The 19,461-nt window shown below is 39.5% G+C and overlaps 1 long non-coding RNA gene across 1 annotated transcript; it reads left to right on the top strand.

The window, feature by feature from the left end:
* Nucleotides 1-11,282: 11,282 nt before the first annotated feature.
* LOC115148595 (uncharacterized) lies at nucleotides 11,283-16,189 on the top strand. Its single transcript, XR_003866699.1, has 3 exons — nucleotides 11,283-11,325; nucleotides 15,440-15,528; nucleotides 15,665-16,189. It is a non-coding gene; the product is annotated as an uncharacterized LOC115148595 (long non-coding RNA).
* The last annotated feature ends 3,272 nt before the right edge of the window (nucleotides 16,190-19,461 follow it).

The following is a 19,461-nucleotide window of genomic DNA, read 5'->3' as shown; positions in this document are numbered from 1 at the left end:
GGTTAGTGCTGCATTTAGCTGTGGTTTTGTTTTTTGTGACATTATATGCTAGCTTGAAAAATGGGTGTCTGATTATTTCTGGCTGTGTACTCTGCTGACATAATCTAATGTTTTGCTTTCGCTGTAAAGCCTTTTTGAAATCGGACAGTGTGGTTAGATTAACAAGAGTCTTGTCTTTAAAATGGTGTAAAATAGTAATATGTTTGAGAAATTGAAGTCATAGCATTTCTAAGGTATTTGAATATCGCGCCACGGGATTACACTGGCTGTTGACCTAGCCCATAGAGGTTAACACTTTTTTGGTTACTACATGATTCCATATGTGTTATTTCATAGTTTTGATGTCTTCACTCTTATCTACAATGTAGAAAATAGTAAAAATAAATAAAAACCTTTGAATGAATAGGTGTTCTAAAACTTTGACAGGTAGTGTATATATGACAGTTTCATAAGTATTCAGAATGTTTACTTTATTGAAGCACCTAGCAGCGATTACAGCCTTTTTGGGTATGACACCACAAGCTTGTTCAAAGGCACTTAAAACTTTTGTATTGCACATTGAATGGCACACATACACTATCCATGGCTCAATTGTCTCAAGGCTTAAAAATCCTTCTTTAACTTCTAAAAGCCATTGGGGGGGCCTACTAAGCTAACACATGGAATTGTTTTAAGATGGTTATACCATGGATGATTTGATTTGGAATTTTAGGACCCCTTTAGAACAACAGCCCCGTCGATGTGTGTTCGGCCCTCCTTTTCCTGTAGTCCATGATCAGCTTCTTTGTCTTGCTCATATTGAGGGAGAGGTTCTTGTCCACCACATTGCCAGGTCTCTGACCTCCTCCCTATAGTCTCATCGTTGTCAGTGATCAGGCCTACCACTGTTGTGTCGTCAGCAAACGTAATGAGGGTGTTGGAGTCGTGCTTGGCCACGCAGTCATGGGTGAACAGGGAGAACAGGAGGTGACTAAGCACGCACCCCTGAGGGGCCCCCGTGTTGAGGATGAGCATGGCAGATGTGTTGTTGCCTACCCTTACCACCTGGGGGGCGGCCCGTCAGGAAGTCCAGGATCCAGTTGCAGAGGGAGGTGTTTAGTGATGAGCTTTGTGGGCAATATGATGTTGAAGGCTGAGCTGTAGTCAATGAAGGAGCATTCTGACATGCAGTGAGGGAAAAAAGTATTTGATCCCCTGCTGATTTTGTACGTTTGCCCACTGACAAAGAAATGATCAGTCTATAATTTTAATGGTAGGTTTATTTGAACAGTGAGAGACAGAATAACAACAAAAAAAAACAGAAAAACGCATGTCAAAAATGAGCCATGACCAGCCTTTCAAAGCACTCACGACGTGAGTGGGCGGTAGTCGGTAGTAGTCGGTAGAGTGGGCGGTAGTCATTTAGGAAGGTTGCCTTCGCTATCTTGGGCACAGAGACTGTGGTGGTCTGCTTGAAACATGTAGGTATTACAGACTCGGTCATGGAGAGGTTGAAAATGTCAGTGAAGACACTTGCTATTTGGTCCGTGCATACTCTGAGTACACGTCCTGGTAATCCGTCTGGCCCCGCGGCCGTGTGAATGTTGACCTGTTTAAAGGGCTTGCTCACATCGGCTATGGAGATTGTGATCACACAGTCATCCGGAAACAGCTGGTGGTCTAAAATGGATTAAATAGTTTTTTTCCCCATTTTACATTTTAGTCATTTAGCAGACGCTTTTATCCAGAGCAACTTACAGTATTGAATGCATACATTTCATACATTTTCCCCCTCATCAATCTACATACAATACCCGATAATGACAGATTTTAGCAAATGTATATATAAAATTAAAATAAACATAACATTTGCATAAATATTCAGACCCTTTACTCAGTACTTTGTTGAAGGACGTTTGGCAGCAATTACAGCCTCTAGTCTACTCTCATTCTTCTCTGCAGATCCTCTCAAATTCTGTCAGCTTGGATGGGAATGTCGCTGCACAGCTATTTTCAGCTCTCTCCAGAGATGTTCGATCGGATTCAAGTCCAGGCTCTGGAAGAGTCACTCAAAGATATTCAGAGACTTGTCCCAAAGCCACTCCTGCGTTGTCTTGGCTGTGTGCTTAGGGTCATTGTCCTGTTAGAAGGTGAACCTTTGTGTCACGACTTCCGCCGAAGTCGGTCCCTCTCCTTGTTCGGGCGGCGTTCGGCGGTCGACGTCACCGGCCTTCTTGCCACCGCCGATCCACTTTTCATTTTCCATTTGTTTTGTCTTTGTTTTACACACCTGATTTCAATCCCACAATTACTGTTTCATTATTTAAACCTCTGTTCCCCCATGGGTTTTTGTGAGTGATTGTTTATTGTATTTTTGGTCTGTCATGGTGTGCGTGTATTTGTTACTTTGTATATTTTAAATTTTGAGTAAAAGTACGTTGATTACGCATCTCTGCTGTCCTGCGCCTGACTCTCTACACCAGCCACACATAGGACCCATTACACTTTGCCCCAGTCTGAGGTCCTGAGCTCTCTGGAGCAAGATTTATTCAAGGATCTCGCTGTACTTTGATCCGTTTATCTTTCCCTCGATCCTGACTAGTCTCCCAGTCCCTGCCGCTGAAAAACATCCCCACAGCATGATGCTGCAACCACCATGCTTCACCATAGGGATGGTGCCAGGTTGCCTCCAGACGTGACGCTTGGCATTCAGGCCAAATAGTTAAATCTTGGTTTCATCATACCAGAAAATCTTGTTTCTCATGGTCTGAGAGTCTTTAGGTGCCTTTTGGCAAACTCCAAGTGGGCTGTCATGACTTTTAATGAGGAGCGGCTTCCGTCTGGCAACTCAACCATAAAGGCCTGATTGATGGAGTGCTGCAGAGATGGTTGTCCTTCTGGAAGGTTCTCCCATCTCCACAGAGGAACTCTGGAGCTCTGTCAGAGTGACCATCAGGTTCTTGGTCACCTCCCTGACCAAGGCCCTTCTCCCCCGATTGCTCAGTTTGGCTGGGCGGCCAGCTCTAGGAGGAGTCTTGGTGGTTTCAAACTTCTTCCATTTAAGAATGATGTAGGCCACTGTGTTCTTGGGGACCTTCAATGCTGCAGAAATGTTTTGGTACCCGTCCCCAGATATGTACCTCGACACAATCCTGTCTCGGAGCTCTACAGACAATTCCTTCGACCTCATGGCTTGGTTTTTGCTCTGACATGCACTGTCAACTGTGGGACCTTATATAGACAGGTGTGTGCCTTTCCAAATCATGTCCAATCAGTTGAATTTACCACAGGTGGACTCCAAGTTGTAGAAACATCTCAAGCATGATCAATGGAAACAGGATGCACCTGAGCTCAATTTCGAGTCTCATAGCAAAGGGTCTGAATACTTAAGCAAATACATGTTTTATATAAATTTGCAAATATTATGGGGTATTGTTTGTAGATTGATGAGGTAAAAATGTATTTAATAAATGTTTAAATGCTGTAACATAACAAAATGTGGAAAAAGTCAAGGGGTCTGGAATCTTTCTGAATGCACTGTATATTGGGATAAATAAACAGTCTTGTAAGCATTTCATGAAATATTATATATTTCTTAAAGTATTTTTTGGTTTTTATATGTTGACTTATAAAAACAATGTGAAACCTATAAGGAAAGCATTTATTTTGTGGAAGTTATATTGTCAGAACATTCTTATAATATTCATAAATGACTCATATATTTTGTCTCAAATATGTAATACCATATCTATGTAAGAAAATCATGTAGTCAATTGTGTTTGCTACATAAAGCATGTTAGCTAGCACAAACAAAAACACCACTGACATAAGGCAAAACAATCACAATCTTACCAGATACTTTTTGTACAAATTATTTTCTTCTGCCATACATGATTCTTATTAGATTTGAAATGTTATTTTCCGTATGGTAATGTTTTTTTATTTTTTTATTCAAACATCCTCACATTCGTAAGCTAATGTTAGCATCACAAACACAAGATACTGATACTGTACCAACTAGGCACACACTCATGGAATCAATGTTGTTTCCATGTAATTTCAATGAAATTACGTTGCACCAAGGTGGAATAGATGTTGAATTGACGTCTGTGCCCAGTGGGTAGAAAGCAAGAAATGCTCGTAGGTTGGGATTCTTGACAAATCACTTTCACAATGTCATGTTGCATCACACGGTTGCTAAGCCATTCGTCACATGTATGGTGCCTGTTTGGGATATTCCAAGTAAAGAGGAACACACAACGGTAGCAAACATAACACACCCACTTCAAACTCTTGTTGATTCTAGCATGAGGACGTGAAATTAGTGAGTTCAGTCCCCCTTTAAGAACATACTGTAAACTCACTCCACAGCTAGCTTGAAATGTTGCAGATGGAGCTATCCAATTGGATCCTTTTGTATAGCTCAATCAGTTGTTGCATTGTCAAGGAGGGCAATCGTGTGTTTTTGAGCAGGCGATAACTAGTTCCAAGCCTTGTATGGGGACAGGGACAGTGGAGGAAGCTATATTGTTAGCAGCACGCTGATGTCAATTTTTCTGGTGCCATGACCCGGATCCACAGTTTGGCCAGAGATCTGTATATATATATATATATAATGACGAGATGCTCATGTCTTCGCCCTAACAATGGGAATCGTTGTCCCAATGGTGGGAAGGCAGGCGATAAGCTTAGGGTCCAAAATAAGCTTGGGCTATTTTGGACAGATTTTGTCAAGAATGAAACCTCTCGCTTTGCCTCTTCCTCTCTGGTTTGGCACAGCTCCAAACCTGGAGTTGCTCGCTATGTAGAAAGTTTAGAAGGTGTGAGTGTAACGATGTTAAGAACTTACCGTAAGCTCACTGCACAGCTAGCTTCAAATGTTGTCGATGGAGCTATCCAATTGGATCCTTTTGTATAGCTCAATCAGTTAATAGGTTGTCAAGGAGGGTGGTCACGTGTGTTTGCGAGCAGAGGATCACTAGTTTCAAGCCCAGAATAGAGCAGGGACGATGGAGGAAGCTATACTCTTAGCAGCACACTGCTTTCAAAAGCAGTAGGTTTTTTAGCTGCTACACAGGAAGCTTATCCAGACAGGTGTGTTCTGGGTGCGAATTTGCACATTGAATTCTTGAAAATAGTAACAGAGCATACTTTTATGTTGAGTGCTCGCAGAGCCACGCTACTCCCAGGTTTCATTTAAAACAATGGGAGCATCTCACGTCTAGTAAAAGTTTTGCATCCAGTGTAATAGCCCAGTTAAGGGTCACTTCACTCAAAATAAAAATGTACAAGGTATTCCATTGTTTTTACTTGATCCAGATGCTAGTTCAGCCTTTGGAGGTTGAATCTATAAACCAATGACATACATATGTTTTGTACAAATTACTGTTTTTTAATAGTGACAGAGTGTTTGAAGGGGTGAATAATGTTTTGAAAAATGTACCTAGTTGGGGTGAAAAACTGGGTCTCACATTAGAACTTTCATGTAACAGACAGTTTGCATTTTAGTTTGCTAGTCTGCATTTCATAATTGAGTTGAAAAGACTAGGAAAGAGGCACCTATTGCAAGAGGCCAAAATACAAAAAGAGATCCTTCACTGAGAAAACCATTACAATTGTACTTTTTAACTTTTATACTGGGAAAGGCACATTGTTCAGATACCTTTGAATGATGGATGACTACGTATTGACCTTTGAGGGGCAAAAACTAACAACAACAAAGATAGTTAGATATGGTTCTGATTATAAGCCGTGTGAATGAGACCCACTGATTGAGAGATTGTGGAATGAAATGGATGTCTCTCAGCGATGTGTTTACAGGGTAAAATGTGGCACAAGGAACTCCAGGGAAAGGATCCGTAATGACAGTATGTTGATTTCAAAGGGATCTTCGAGCGCCTCTCGCTGAAGCCTTGCAGTGAGTAAACAATACCATCTGAGTCATCACTTGCATGAGCACATGCCTCTAACGAAACAGAATGATCATCTATACGCAGATACGAATATCCATAGAGCTGTCATTGTTTTTTGTCAGTCATCCCATTATTTATGGTGATTAATAAAGAGAAACGCACCTCAGGGCGATGGGGAGTGTTTATCATCCAAAGTATATTCATAATTGTGATTTATGAATTATCTGTTAAGGGGGAGGTGGGTAGCCCTGCAGACGAGACTCACCTGGTACACAGCGAGGGCGAGCTGTGACACACTGGTCTGGACAGCAGTGCAATATTCACACTAAAATTGGTCAAGCTTTGATTGGTTCTGTCAAAGGTTTAAAAATATCTTCCAGGGGAGTTGAGACCTCTCGTTGTATGGATTTTAAAATACAACAGTTATATTGGAAGGGGGAGGGGCGAATATCGTGGGCTGTGTGTGGCTGCTCATGTAGGTGTTTGAGTGATAAAGACACAGAGGAGAACCAATCAATAAAAAACCACAGCCCTCTTCATTATTGACGTATTGTGCATACAACATCAAGGAGACTTTCCAGACTCTGAAGTCAGGAAGACTTCGGCCTTGGTGTCAGCTAGACTAGGAAGCGAGGGTATAGGAGGACATATGAACATATCAAAAATCCATAAATGTGTTCTACAAAATTTAAGCCCTGCATGTTGATGACTTGATTGTTGAAGTTAACTGGGTGGATTAAACTTGGGGTCTAATTGTGTCTTAAATATGGATCCTTAGCTGTAGAGAGTGGGCAAAGCTGTCATCAAGGCAAAGGGTGGCTACTTTGAAGAATCTCAAATATAAAATATATTTTGATTTGTTTACCCTCTCTGGGACATGTGGGACACAAGCTAGCAGGGCGGCAAATTCAAAACAACAAAAATCTCATAATTCAAATTTCTCAAAAATACAACTATTATATCCCATTTTAAAGATACACTTCTCGTTAATCCAACCACATTGTCCGATTTCAAAAAGGCTTTACGGCGAAAGCATAACATTAGATTATGTTAGGACAGCGCCGAGACAAGAAAAACCACACAGCCATTTCCCAAGCAAGGAGAGGCGTCACAAAAACCAGAAATACAGCTAAAATTAATCACTAACCTTTGACGATCTTCATCAGATGACACTCCCAGGACTCAATGTTACACAATACATGTATGTTTTGTTCGATAAAGTTCAAATTTATATCCAAAAACCCCTATTTTACATTGGTGCGTGATGTTCAGAAAATGTTTTGCCTCCCAAAACTCCCGGTGAATGAGCACATCAATTTACAAAAATACTCATCATAAACGTTGATAAAATTTACAACAGTTATTGAAAGAATTATAGATACACTTCTCCTTAATGCAACCGCTGTGTCCGATTGCAAAATAGCTTTACGGCGAAAGCACATTGTTCAATATTCTGAGTACAGAGCTCAGCCATCAAAGCAAGCTATACAGTTACCCGCCAAGTTCTGGAGTCAACAAAACTCAGAAATAGTATTATAAATCTTCACTTACCTTAGCTGATCTTCATCGGAATGCACTCCCAGGACTCCCACTTCCACAAGAAATGTTTGTTTTGTTCGATAAACTCCATATTTATGTCCACATACCTTAGTTTTGTTCGCGCGTTCAGATCACTAATCCAAAGGCATAACGCGCGGGCGCAAAACCCGAGACGAAAAGTCAAAAAGTTCCATTACCGTTCGTAGAAACATGTCAAACGATGTTTACAATCAATCCTTAGGGTCTTTTTAACATAAATCTTCGATAATATTCCAACCAGACAATAGCGTATACATTACAGAGGAAAAAGAAGGAACGGTGCACCTGCGTGAGCACGCAGTAAACAACTCACTGGTCCCAGGCTTGAGACAGCTCTTATTCTCTGCCCAGTAACAGTAGAAGCATGAAACAAGGTTCTAAAGACTGTTGACATCTAGTGGAAGCCTTAGGAAGTGCAAAATGACCCCACAGACACTGTAGTTTGGAAAGGCAATCAGTAAAAAAAAACTACAATCCACTTCCTGGTTGGATTTTTTCTCAGGTTTTTGCCTGCCATATGAGTTCTGTTATACTCACACAGATATCATTCAAACAGTTTTAGAAACATCAGAGTGTTTTCTATCCAAATCTACTAATAATATGCATATCCTACCTTCTGGGCCCGAGTAGCAGGCAGTTTAATTTGGGCACATTATTCATCTGAATTTCCGCATACTGCCCCCTGTCACCAAGAAGTTAACACTTTTTTCGTTGCTTCATGATTCCATATGTGTTGTTTCATAGTTTTGATGTCTTCACTATTATTCTACAATATAGAAAATAGTCAAAATAAAGAAAAACCCTGGAGTAGGTGTGTCCAAACTTTTGACTGGTACTGTACATGTCGGTTGTTTTGCTGTAGGATGCCCACAGGCCTCACAAGACTCATCTGAAGGTCCCCCGGTACCAGTTGAAAAAATAAATGGAAGTATATATGGAGACTGTTTAGTGTCATAAATTCTGACAGAACACAGTGTGTAGCACAGGAGGCTATGAAATCTGAGTTTCGAAGGCTTACAAAAGGAGTTCCCCCAGGGCTCAATTTTAGGTCTGATCCTTTTTCCACTGTGTGTAAATTATATAGGAAATACTGTTAACTCTGCAAATATCCATCTGCATGCTGATGACACAATTATTTATTCTAGTGCTGTCACGTCCTGACCAGTAAAAGGGGTTATTTGTCATTGTAGTTTGGTCAGGGCATGGCAGGGGGTGTTTGTTCTGTGTGTTTCGGTGTTTTTGGGTTTAGGTTCTATGTTATCTATTTCTATGTTTATATTGAGTTTTCTATTTCTATGTTGGGTTTTTGGCAATGACCTCCAATTAGAGGCAGCTGGTTGTCGTTGTCTCTAATTGGAGGCCATATTTAGTTGTGTTTGTTTCACTTGTGTTTTGTGGGTGGTTATTTTCTGTATAGCCTGTGTGCCTTATGGGACTGTTTCGTCGTATTGTTATTTTTGTTTAAGTGTTCACGTTACTTCAAATAAAGAAGATGAGCACTTTACCCGCTGCGCCTTGGTCCAATCCTTACGACGCCTATGACAAGCGCATCTAATATTGAGAAGGCTTTTCAGGACTTACAGTTGGCTTAGATGTTATTGAAAGGCAGCTTTTCGATTTGAAACTTGTGCTTAATGCACAAGTTGCACCTGGACGCCCAAGTTTAGGCTGAATACCGTTTTATCTCCATCTCTTTATTCAAAGACTCAATCATGGACACTCTTACTGACAGTTGTGGCTACTTCGTGTGATGTATTGTTGTCTCCACCTTCTTGCCCTTTGTGCTGTTGTCTGTGCCCAATAATGTTTGTACCATGTTTTGTGCTGCTACCATGTTGTGCTGCTGCTATGTTGTGTTGCTACCATGTTGTTGTCATGTTGTGTTGCTACCATGCTGTGTTTTCATGTGTTGCTGCCATGTTATGTTGTTGTCTTAGGTCTCTCTTTATGTAGTGTTGTGGTGTCTCTCTTGTTGTGATGTGTGTTCGGTCCTATATTTTTTATTTAATTTTGTATTTTTAATTTCAGCCCCCATCCTCGCAGGAGGCCTTTTGCCTTCTGGTAGGCTGTCATTGTAAATAAGAATTTGTTCTTAACTGACTTGCTTAGTTAAATAAAGGTTAAAAAAACTCAGGTATAACTATACATACTCTAGCCTACCTGTTACCTGCTCAGCCTGCTCTTCCTATGCAAAAGCCAACTGAGCACCTAAGTACTCTTTCCAGGAACTCCCTTCAGCTAGGAATGTTCCACCATGATAGCCCCAAATTAATTTTCCATGGACATATAACATCATAAACAACAGTTTTACATAAACACACACTTCAATAACTTGTACCATAATATCTACTTTAAGTCACATAATACACATTCATGAAGTAATTCACCACTTTGGTTATTCCCGTCAACCAATAAATGTTCCAAGATGACTCGTAGACTAATTTGGAGCCATCGGAGCCTCTTGTCTTCTGACATAGACGTTTGTTGACGGAAGATGGCGGAAACTGGGGTTTTGTTTGAAACTGCTAGTGAGTTGAGTGAAGCTAATAGTACAGAAAGTGAGAATGAATGGATTACAGTGGCGAAGAAAAGGGAAACAAAAGAGTAAAGCTATGTTGGAAAATAGTAAACCGCTGACTCGTTTTTGGTCGAAGTCAGGGTTTTGGATGAACGCTACTTGGGAAATCTGTTTAACGTCTCCAGGAGAATCTGGAATGTGTTGGAAGAAAGTGTGGAGTCAGTGAGAGTCACAAGAAGTGGTCTTATTTAGATATTTTGTGTGTCTGTGGAGCAGAAGAAGCGTGTGTTAAGACTCAAAAACATATAGAGTGGAATGTTTCCTGCATGGATTTTTGTAGCAGGGTGCCTATCAAAGGGGTTATTTCTGGGGTGGCGCAAGAAATAGAGGATAACAGAAGATATCGATGGAGTGGTTGGTGCATGTCGATTGACTTGTATGGTGGACGGAGAAAATAAGTTCACTTCACCCATGCTACTGTTCTTTGATAAAGAGTCTCTCTCCCTTCTCATATAAAGTAAGGAATCATGAGATACCCTGTAAAAGCTTTTGTGCACAAGCCCCTTCAGTGTCATACATGTAAAAGATTTGGTCATGTGTCAAGTTTGTGCAGAAGGGAAGAAAGGAAGAATATCGTATGCCAGATGAAGGGAAATGCTGAAACTGTGGATTTGAACATGCGCCTGAATTCTTAGAGTGCCCTGAAGGGTAAGGAGTGTCCAGCGCGTCTCCTATCTGAAAGCAGTGAGAAAATTGGAAGGAACGAGTGGCGGGGAAGAAGCAATGGTAGTAGAGCCACCAAGACCAGTGAAGGCTTTTCATCAACTGAGGGGTAGTGAAATGCTACATGTTAAAAGGGTGGACTTTGTATTATTTATTTCAATGGTCATAAACTATACAGCACAAGCGGAGAAGAAGTCTAAGAAAATTGGAATCATTGTAAATGCCGCTGAACATTTTTTGAGTCTATGTGATTTTACAGCCGAGGCGGGGCAAGAAATCCTGTCGGTGAATGTAGCCCCATCACAGGCCCCTGAGCCCGTGTAGGGATGTAATTTGGAGTGGACTGTGATTGAAGAAGTATGATTTTTTTTCTCATGTTTTTTAGTTGACGTGTTTTATTTTGTATGATATCGTTTTACCCATTTCCCGGGATATTTTTTTTTAACGTTTCTTATTTAATACCCCGTCCAGCTGGGGGCGGTAATGCACCATTAGCATTGGATGCCAACCGCCGTTAAACCCCATTGAAGAAGAAGTAGACTAATTTGCCTCATGCATAATGCACACCGGCACTTCAACAAGGAAGCAAAGGGGGGCTTCTGACAAACACACGAGGTAGGTTAAATGATATGATTATACTCTACCAACACTTTGATCGTTATTATCATAATATATTTCGCATTGATAGAGCATGTACGTTTAAATGGGCAGCTTTATACACGGTAGAAACATTGTTAACATGTTACATTGTTGTGCACGCCAGTTATTAAAACAAACACTCGACTTTGGCACCTTATGTCACTGATGCACTATTCAATCCAACATTCTCTTTTGTCTCAGGATTCTTGGTTCTACAATAGTCTTTCTATAACCAATCATTTGTTTCAGTGTCATTGTCTACAAGTCTAAACCCTAAACTGAGGCTTGAATGCAAAATAAAGATGTTTATTACATGCTATAAATTGATATTTTATGGCTGTATGTGATAAAATGAACTAGAACATATATTATATTTTGCAATTCTGAGTAATTCTATAAGGATATGGTCTCAAAATAATTGCAATTGCTAAATTATTCCAATAGATGGAAGCATAAGACAATGAATGACACTTCAGAAGATGAGTTCTCCCTGGATACTGAGTTCTCCCTGGATACACCACTCCTTCACAGAAACTCCCGCGTGTGCTTTTTTTGTCCCTTTCCCCATTTCTAATGCAAGAGGAAGGACTGAAAAAGTATTTTAACAGATTAACTAATGATTAACTAATTTTTATTATTATTAACTAGATTAACTCATTTTTATTATTACCTGTTTTCATGCTAATGTTTTGAAATTATACTCTATTACTATTTCAATGCCGATTATCAAACCTTAACATTAGTTCAGTCACCTCTGGTCGAGAACTTATTTTCCTAGTACATTCACTGTCAAATTTATCAACCAGCATCGAGATGCACTGTCTCCTCGTGTAACGGCCGTCGTTAAAATGAGACCAAGGTGCAGCGGAGGATGTGTTCATCTTTCAAGAGATTTAATGGATCGCATGAACACTACAAAATAAACAAAACGACCAGCAACAGTTCTGTCCGGTTACACACTAAACAGAAAACACTACCCACAAAACCCCAAAGGAAAACAGGCTGCCTAAGTATGATTCCTAATCAGAGACAACGATAGACAGCTGCCTCTGATTAGGAACCCTACTCAGCCCAAAACAAAGAAATACAAAAACATAGAAAAAGGAACATAGAACGCCCACCCAATGTAACACCCTGGCCTAACCAAAATAAAGAACAAAAAAACCCTCTCTATGGCCAGGGCATTACACCTTGTCACAACACAACTGATTGGCTCAAACGCATTAAGGAAAGAAATTCCACAAACTAACTTTTAACAAGCCACACCGGTTAATTGAAATGCATTCCAGGTGACTACCTCATGAAGCTGGTTGAGAGAATGCCAAGAGTGCACAAAGCTGTCATCAAGGCAAAGGGTGGCTACTTTGAAGAATCTGAAATATAAAATATATTTTGATTTGTATATAGCTAACTGTAAAGTAGTGAGTGACCATTTTACAAAATCATGGGATAAATAGTCTTAGATTACATGCTATGTTATGTCAATTATATTGCTTCAATTTATTGGAAATATTTAGTAATAGCAGTACCTTCGTTTTTTCAACAATGTGTTGATCAGACTGTCAAAGTTTCTATACCTAAGGTCCCTGAATAAGTGTATAGTAGTCCTTACTGAAGTAGTAATTAATTGTATCACAACAATAAAATAACCATTTATAGTGTAACAATACAATGAAACTGGCCATACGGGTAAACCAAAAACACTTTCTTTAGATGGGTAACATTATCTGCCAAGCTAACACCCCCTTAAACAATGTTTAATTGAAACAATAAAGCAGGCATGCCACCTGTGTTTTGGTAAAAATCTGAAGGATGGGCCTGGGGGTAATGTAAGCGCTCTCAAATTTATTGACAGGGCCAATGATGCATGGACTGACCATCCATGATATCAAATTATAGTAGTCATACTTCAAAACTACGGCAAGCAGCTGGGACACATGGTAATATTATGATTCTGGGCTCCTATGGCGGATGCAATGAACAAATATTAATCGGAAAAAGCAATTGTTAAAAATGTAATGTATTCAGCCTAACCTTGGGCGTCTAGGTGCAACTGTGTCGATAGCTGTTAGCTACGTAGCTAGCGATGGATGTACAGTTGAAGTCGGAAGTTTACATACACATAGGTTGGAATCATTAAAACCACTTCACAAAGTTCTTGCTAACAAACTACAGTTTTGGCAAGTCGGTTAGGACATCAACTTTGTGCATGACGCAAGTAATTTTTCCAACAATTGTTTACAGACAGATTATATCACTTATAATTCACTGTGTCACAATTCCAGTGGGTCAGAAGTTTACATACACTAAGTTGACTGTGCCTTTAAACAGCTTGGAAAATTCCAGAAAATGATGTCATGGCTTTAGAAGCTTCTGATAGGCTAATTGACATCATTTGAGTCAATTGGAAGTGTACCTGTGGATGTATTTCAAGGCCTACCTTCAAAGTCAGTGCCTCTTTGCTTGACGTCATGGGAAAATCAAATGAAATCAGCCAAGACCTCAGAAAAACAATTGTAGACCTCCACAAGTCTGGCTCATCCTTGGGAGCAATTTCCAAATGCCTGAAGGTACCACGTTCATCTGTACAAACAAATAGTACGCAAGAATAAACACCATGGGACCACGCAGCCGTCATACCGCTCAGGAAGGAGACGCGTTCTGTTGGTGCGAAAAGTGCAAATCAATCCCACAACAACAGCAAAGGACCTTGTGAAGATGCTGGAGGAAACAGGTACAAAGTATCTATATCCACAGTAAAACAAGTCCTATATCGACATAACCTGAAAGGCCGCTCAGCAAGGAAGAAACCACTGCTCAAAAACCACCATAAAAAAGCCAGACTACGGTTTGCAACTGCACATGGGGACAAAGATCATACTTTTTGGAGAAATGTCCACCGGTCTGATGAAACAAAAATAGAACTGTTTGGCCATAATGACCATTGTTATGTTTGGAGGAAAAAGGGGGAGGCTTGCAAGCCGAAGATCATCATCCCAACTGTGAAGCACGGGGGTGGCAGCATCATGTTGTGGGGGTGCTTAGCTGCAGGAGGGACTGGTGTACTTCTCAAAATAGAAGGCAAGATGAGGAAAGAAAATTATGTGGATATATTGAAGCAACATCTCAAGACATCAGTCAGGAAGTTAAAGCTTGGCCGCAAATGGGTCTTCCAAATGGACAATGACCCCAAGCATACTTCCAAAGTTGTGGCAAAATGGCTTAAGGACAACAAAGTCAAGGTATTGGATTGGCCATCACAAAGCCCTGACCTCAATCCTATAGAACATTTGTGGGCAGAACTGAAAAAGTGTGTGCGAGCAAGGAGGCCTACAAACCTGACTCAGTTACACCAGCTCTGTCAGGAGGAATGGGCCAAAATTTACCCAACTTATTGTGCGACGCTTGTGGAATTTAAAGGCAATGCTACCAATTACTAATTGAGTGCATGTAAACTTCTGACCCACTGGGAATGTGATGAAAGAAATAAAAGCTGAAATAAATCATTCTCTCTACTATTATTCTGACATTTCACATTCTTACAAATAAAGTGGTGATCCTAACTGACCTAAGACAGGGAATGTTTACTAAGATTAAATGTCAGAAATTGTGAAAAACGGAGTTTAAATGTATTTGGCTAAGGTGTGTGTAAACCTCCGACTTCAACTGTATATGTGCAACTATTTTGGTAGTTAACGTTACCTAGCTAGCGGCTGAACATCAAGTGCTACCTAACTACGTTAAGCATCTTAGACATTTTGTATAACGTAACCAAAGCCGACAAAGTAGGCCAACAGGTTATGAGTGTAGTCGCTAGCTATAGTATAATGTACAACGGCCTAAGAGGCTGGCAAGCTAAGCTAGCCACTTTTTTTTTACTGATCTATTTCACTTCCTTCCCGGCATTGACGCTAGCTACCTATCTCGGTCTTGTTCTGGACTCGATCTTGACAATTTAAATGTGAGGGTGGCTATGGTAGCTCAAGGGAGCACCTCAAAATGCTTAATCATTTAAGGTTTCATGAATCTCAAAGTACTCACAAATATGTAAAGTAAATCATATTATTTTATTTTGGGTATTATTTTTCAGACTGCCAACATTGTGGCACAGCAGAAGACAACAGTCCTGGAAGGCCTCCCCTTTTTTTCTTCGCGAAAATCCAGCAAAAGCTAAGACGTGTGGCGAGTCTTTCATTACAAGCACCTCTGCGTATTTGAAGCAGAACTTCATTATAAAGTTGAGTTCATTACTTGGGAAGTATAGATTTTACACTCATCCGATATGGTTTGCACCCTTTGTCCTTGTTTTAACTAGAGCCAGACCAGAGGCATCGAAGTTGGCATCTTCACGGTTGTAGAAGATGATGTCTCCATTTCCTTCTCGCTGCCGACGGTCACTAACATTGCTGTTGTGCTGGAAGAGGCTGTCGTCTCCAGAACTGGCCTCTGCATTTGCTTACCTGTTTGACCACCTCTTTGCCTTGGCGATAGTACCCTAAAGAACTTAAGTACACTTCTGAGGTAATTGAGAAGGTCCTCATGGAGCTGGGCACTCAGTGCTCTGCAAAGTTGAGGTCCCTCAAAACCAAATTCTTCCTGTGTCTCTAACATGCTGACTAGACCGGGCGTGCGTGTCCGCACGCGCATGTTGATTTTGTCCATCCACATCAGAAGTGATCAGGACGCGCAGGTCGAAATATCAAAACAAACTCTGAACCACCTATATTCATTTGGGGACAGGTTAAAACGCATTAAACATTCATGGCCATTTAGCTGTTATTTTACCTGAAATGCACAAGGTCCTCTACTCCGACAATTAATCCACAGATAAAAGTGTAAACCTAGTTAGTTTCTAGTAATCTCTCCTCCAGTCTTCTTCTTCTTCTGACTTTATATGGCAGTTGGCAACCAACTTTAAGGTGCATTACCACCAACAACAGGATAGGACTGTGGACCTCAGTTCAGCTTTCAATCACCCACGTGGGTATATGCTCTTAAAAACCAATGAGGAGATGGGAGAGGCGGGACTTGCAGTGCGTCAAGCATTAAAAAAATATATAACCAAGTTGTATTTTAGCGCCTGGCCACGCAGACGTTTGTTGTCTCGCGCGAGCAGTTTGGATGAAATGATTGAATAACATGTAAGTGCAGTGGTGGATAAAGTACCCAACTGTCATACTTGAGTAAAAGTAAAGACACCTTAATAGAAAATGACAAAAGTAAAAGTCACCCAGTAAAATTCTACTTGAGTAAAAGTCTAAAAGTATTTGCTTTAAAATATACTTAAGTATCAAAAGTAAAAGAATAAATCATTTCAAATTCCTTGTATTAACCAAACCAGATGGTACCATTTTCTTGGTTTTTATTTATTTACGGAAAGCCAGGGGCACACGCCAACACTCAGATATAATTTACAAACAAAGCATTTGTGTTTAGGGAGTCCCCTGATTAGATGCAGTAGGGATGACCAGGGATGTTCGGTTGATAAGTGCGTGAATTTGACTATTTTCCTGTTCTGCTAAGCATTCAAAATGTAACTAGTACTTTTGGGTGTCAAGGAAAATGTATTGAGTAAAAAGTCCAATATTTTCTTAAGGAATGTAGTAAAGTAAAAGTAGTCAAATATAAATAGTAAAGTACAGATAGCCCAAAAAAACTACATAAGTAGTCCTTTAAAGTATTTTTACTTGAGTACTTTACACCACTGTGTAAGTGTACATTTATTTTTGCACCGTTTGCGCACGTAATGCGAGTGGTGTGGTCAGCATGTAAGCTGGTGATTTGTGATCACAGCATGAGAAGCAGTCTTTTGAAACTCAAGAAAACCGTTTGTACAGTTGAGATCTTCCTGTTCTTCTGCAAAAAGACTTTGGGTCTGGTCAAGACTGGGACTACTTTTTTGGCGCGTTTTACAAGCTAGTTGAACACCTTTTAATTGTTTTCAGTTACATTTACAGAATATTTGCACTACAAACTGTTGGAATAAAACATTTAAGGGTTTCTTTCAGTGAAGTTTACAGAATATTTGCACTAAAAACAAGTTTTCTGAATGTTTCAAATATGCAAAAATGGGCTTATGGCATATGACTTGGATCTGTTTTATTATGCATTTTTAGGAGTGCAACACACAGTATTGTGTTACCACTGAAGCCCAGCATTGCATATTTACCCCTTCCCCCCCTTTTGAGGACAAATATCTTCTTTTTTTTACAGCTTTTCTGCAACATATGCATGTATTTTACATATACATTTTACATACATGATACTTTTTTATATAAAGCAGTCACATAACAATATTACATTACCAAACATAAACTCTTTAATCCCAACCCTCAGCCACTCTCAGGCCATCCCACCTATCACCATAGACCACCCTTGTTTGGTTTCCATGTGCCATATATTTTTAAATTGTGCTGCGATGTTTTACATAATTTTTTTACCTTTCTAATCGTATAGTATCCACAGATTGTGAGCTAAAGATGAAAACTTTTCCTACGAGTATTATTATATTATTTAATGACTGGCTATGGTTTTCCAAATCGACCAACACTGCTATTCGTAAGGTTCATTTTAAGTGTATGTGATTTTTTTTTAACCATTCCTGAACCTGTGACCAGAAACAAGCTACATAGGGGCAATACCAGAATAAATGATGTATTGATTCTGTCTCTTCGCAGCAAAATCTACAGAGCTGAGATTGTTGTATGCCCTATATACGTATATAGCATTCTTTTGGTGGCAAGAATTGTATATAATTTAAATTGAAAAACTCTAATTGTTGAATCAAGGGTAGTTTTTTAGTATCAGTTCATAAACCATGTGCCATGGAATTGGTACATCGAAAATATCTTCCCATTTATTTTGCAACCTGTATGGCGCTGTCAACATTTTTGTCCTCAAATAAAACTGGTATATTTTTCTTTCAGCCAATTTGTATCTTTACTATATGGCAGGCAAACAAGTTCCCTACCTTTTCTACTTGCCATTTTTGTGGTAATGCTGCAATCAGTTTCTTGTAAATTTGGATTGAGCAGATATTCCCATATATTTTCGATAGATGCATATGTGACAACTCCTCCATTTCTATTCATAATATCATTAATAAATATAATACCATTTAAAAAAAAAAAAAATCCATAAAGAATGTTTTTTTTTATTAATCAGTATACTTGAGTTTAACCATAACATTTGTTGTAATATTTGTAACCAGCTTTGTATGGCTTGAAATGGCGATACTTTCAACAAAATGTAATTTTCAATTAGTCAGAAATGAGACGTTGTAATCTGTATAAAGGCAATTTTTCATAAAGGATGAACCTTTCTTAAAAATCTACTGGAGAACCATTTAAGTATAACTTATGTAGCTTATGTAGTGAAGTTTAAAGCTTTAATATATAATAATTTTAGCTCCCCAAACTCATTCATTATATAAATAGGCACATTTAATTTTGTCTGGCTTAGCATTCCAAATAAAATGAAATATTTATTGCTCATATGATTTAAAAAAAATTGTCGTCTGGAGTAGGCAGTGCCATTAGTAAGTAAGCGAACTGTAATAGAACCAAATATTTAATCAATGTGATTTTTCCATAAATAGACAAGTAATTACCTCTCCATGCTTGCAGAATCTTATCTATTTTTGTTAACTTTCTATTGAAATTGATTGTGGTAAGATCATTTATATTTTTTGAGATGTGAATACCAAGTACGTCTACTTTACCATCCACCCATTTTATTGGTAAACTACAAGGTAGTGTAAACACAATTTCTTTACGATCCAAGACGTCAGGCATTGTTAGTAGTTACAAAAGTCTGGGAGACATTACTCAAAGTAGTAGGTAGCTATAATGCAATAAGTCATTCATGACTTACTCATAAGCAATGACTTGGAGTGGTCTGTGTTCCTGTCTGAAGACCATGTATGCAATTCCCAGCACAAATGTGTTGAGGCAAGATGGCTCAAAACCTGGATGCAGGGTTAGACAGGAGATGTCCTGGCTTGGGGAAAGGTCCTCCACCAAACCCAGTAGGCATCAATCTAGCTGCAGCAGATTCTCTCTCTTGCTATGGTCATTGGATGGCAGTCTCCACATGTGCACCTGAAAAATCAAC

Source organism: Salmo trutta, chromosome 2 (genome assembly GCF_901001165.1).
Source record: "Salmo trutta chromosome 2, fSalTru1.1, whole genome shotgun sequence".
In the NCBI taxonomy this organism is placed as follows: domain Eukaryota; kingdom Metazoa; phylum Chordata; class Actinopteri; order Salmoniformes; family Salmonidae; genus Salmo; species Salmo trutta.
The sequence above is the reverse complement of the archived record's forward strand: the minus strand, read 5'-3'. Positions and strand labels throughout refer to the sequence as shown.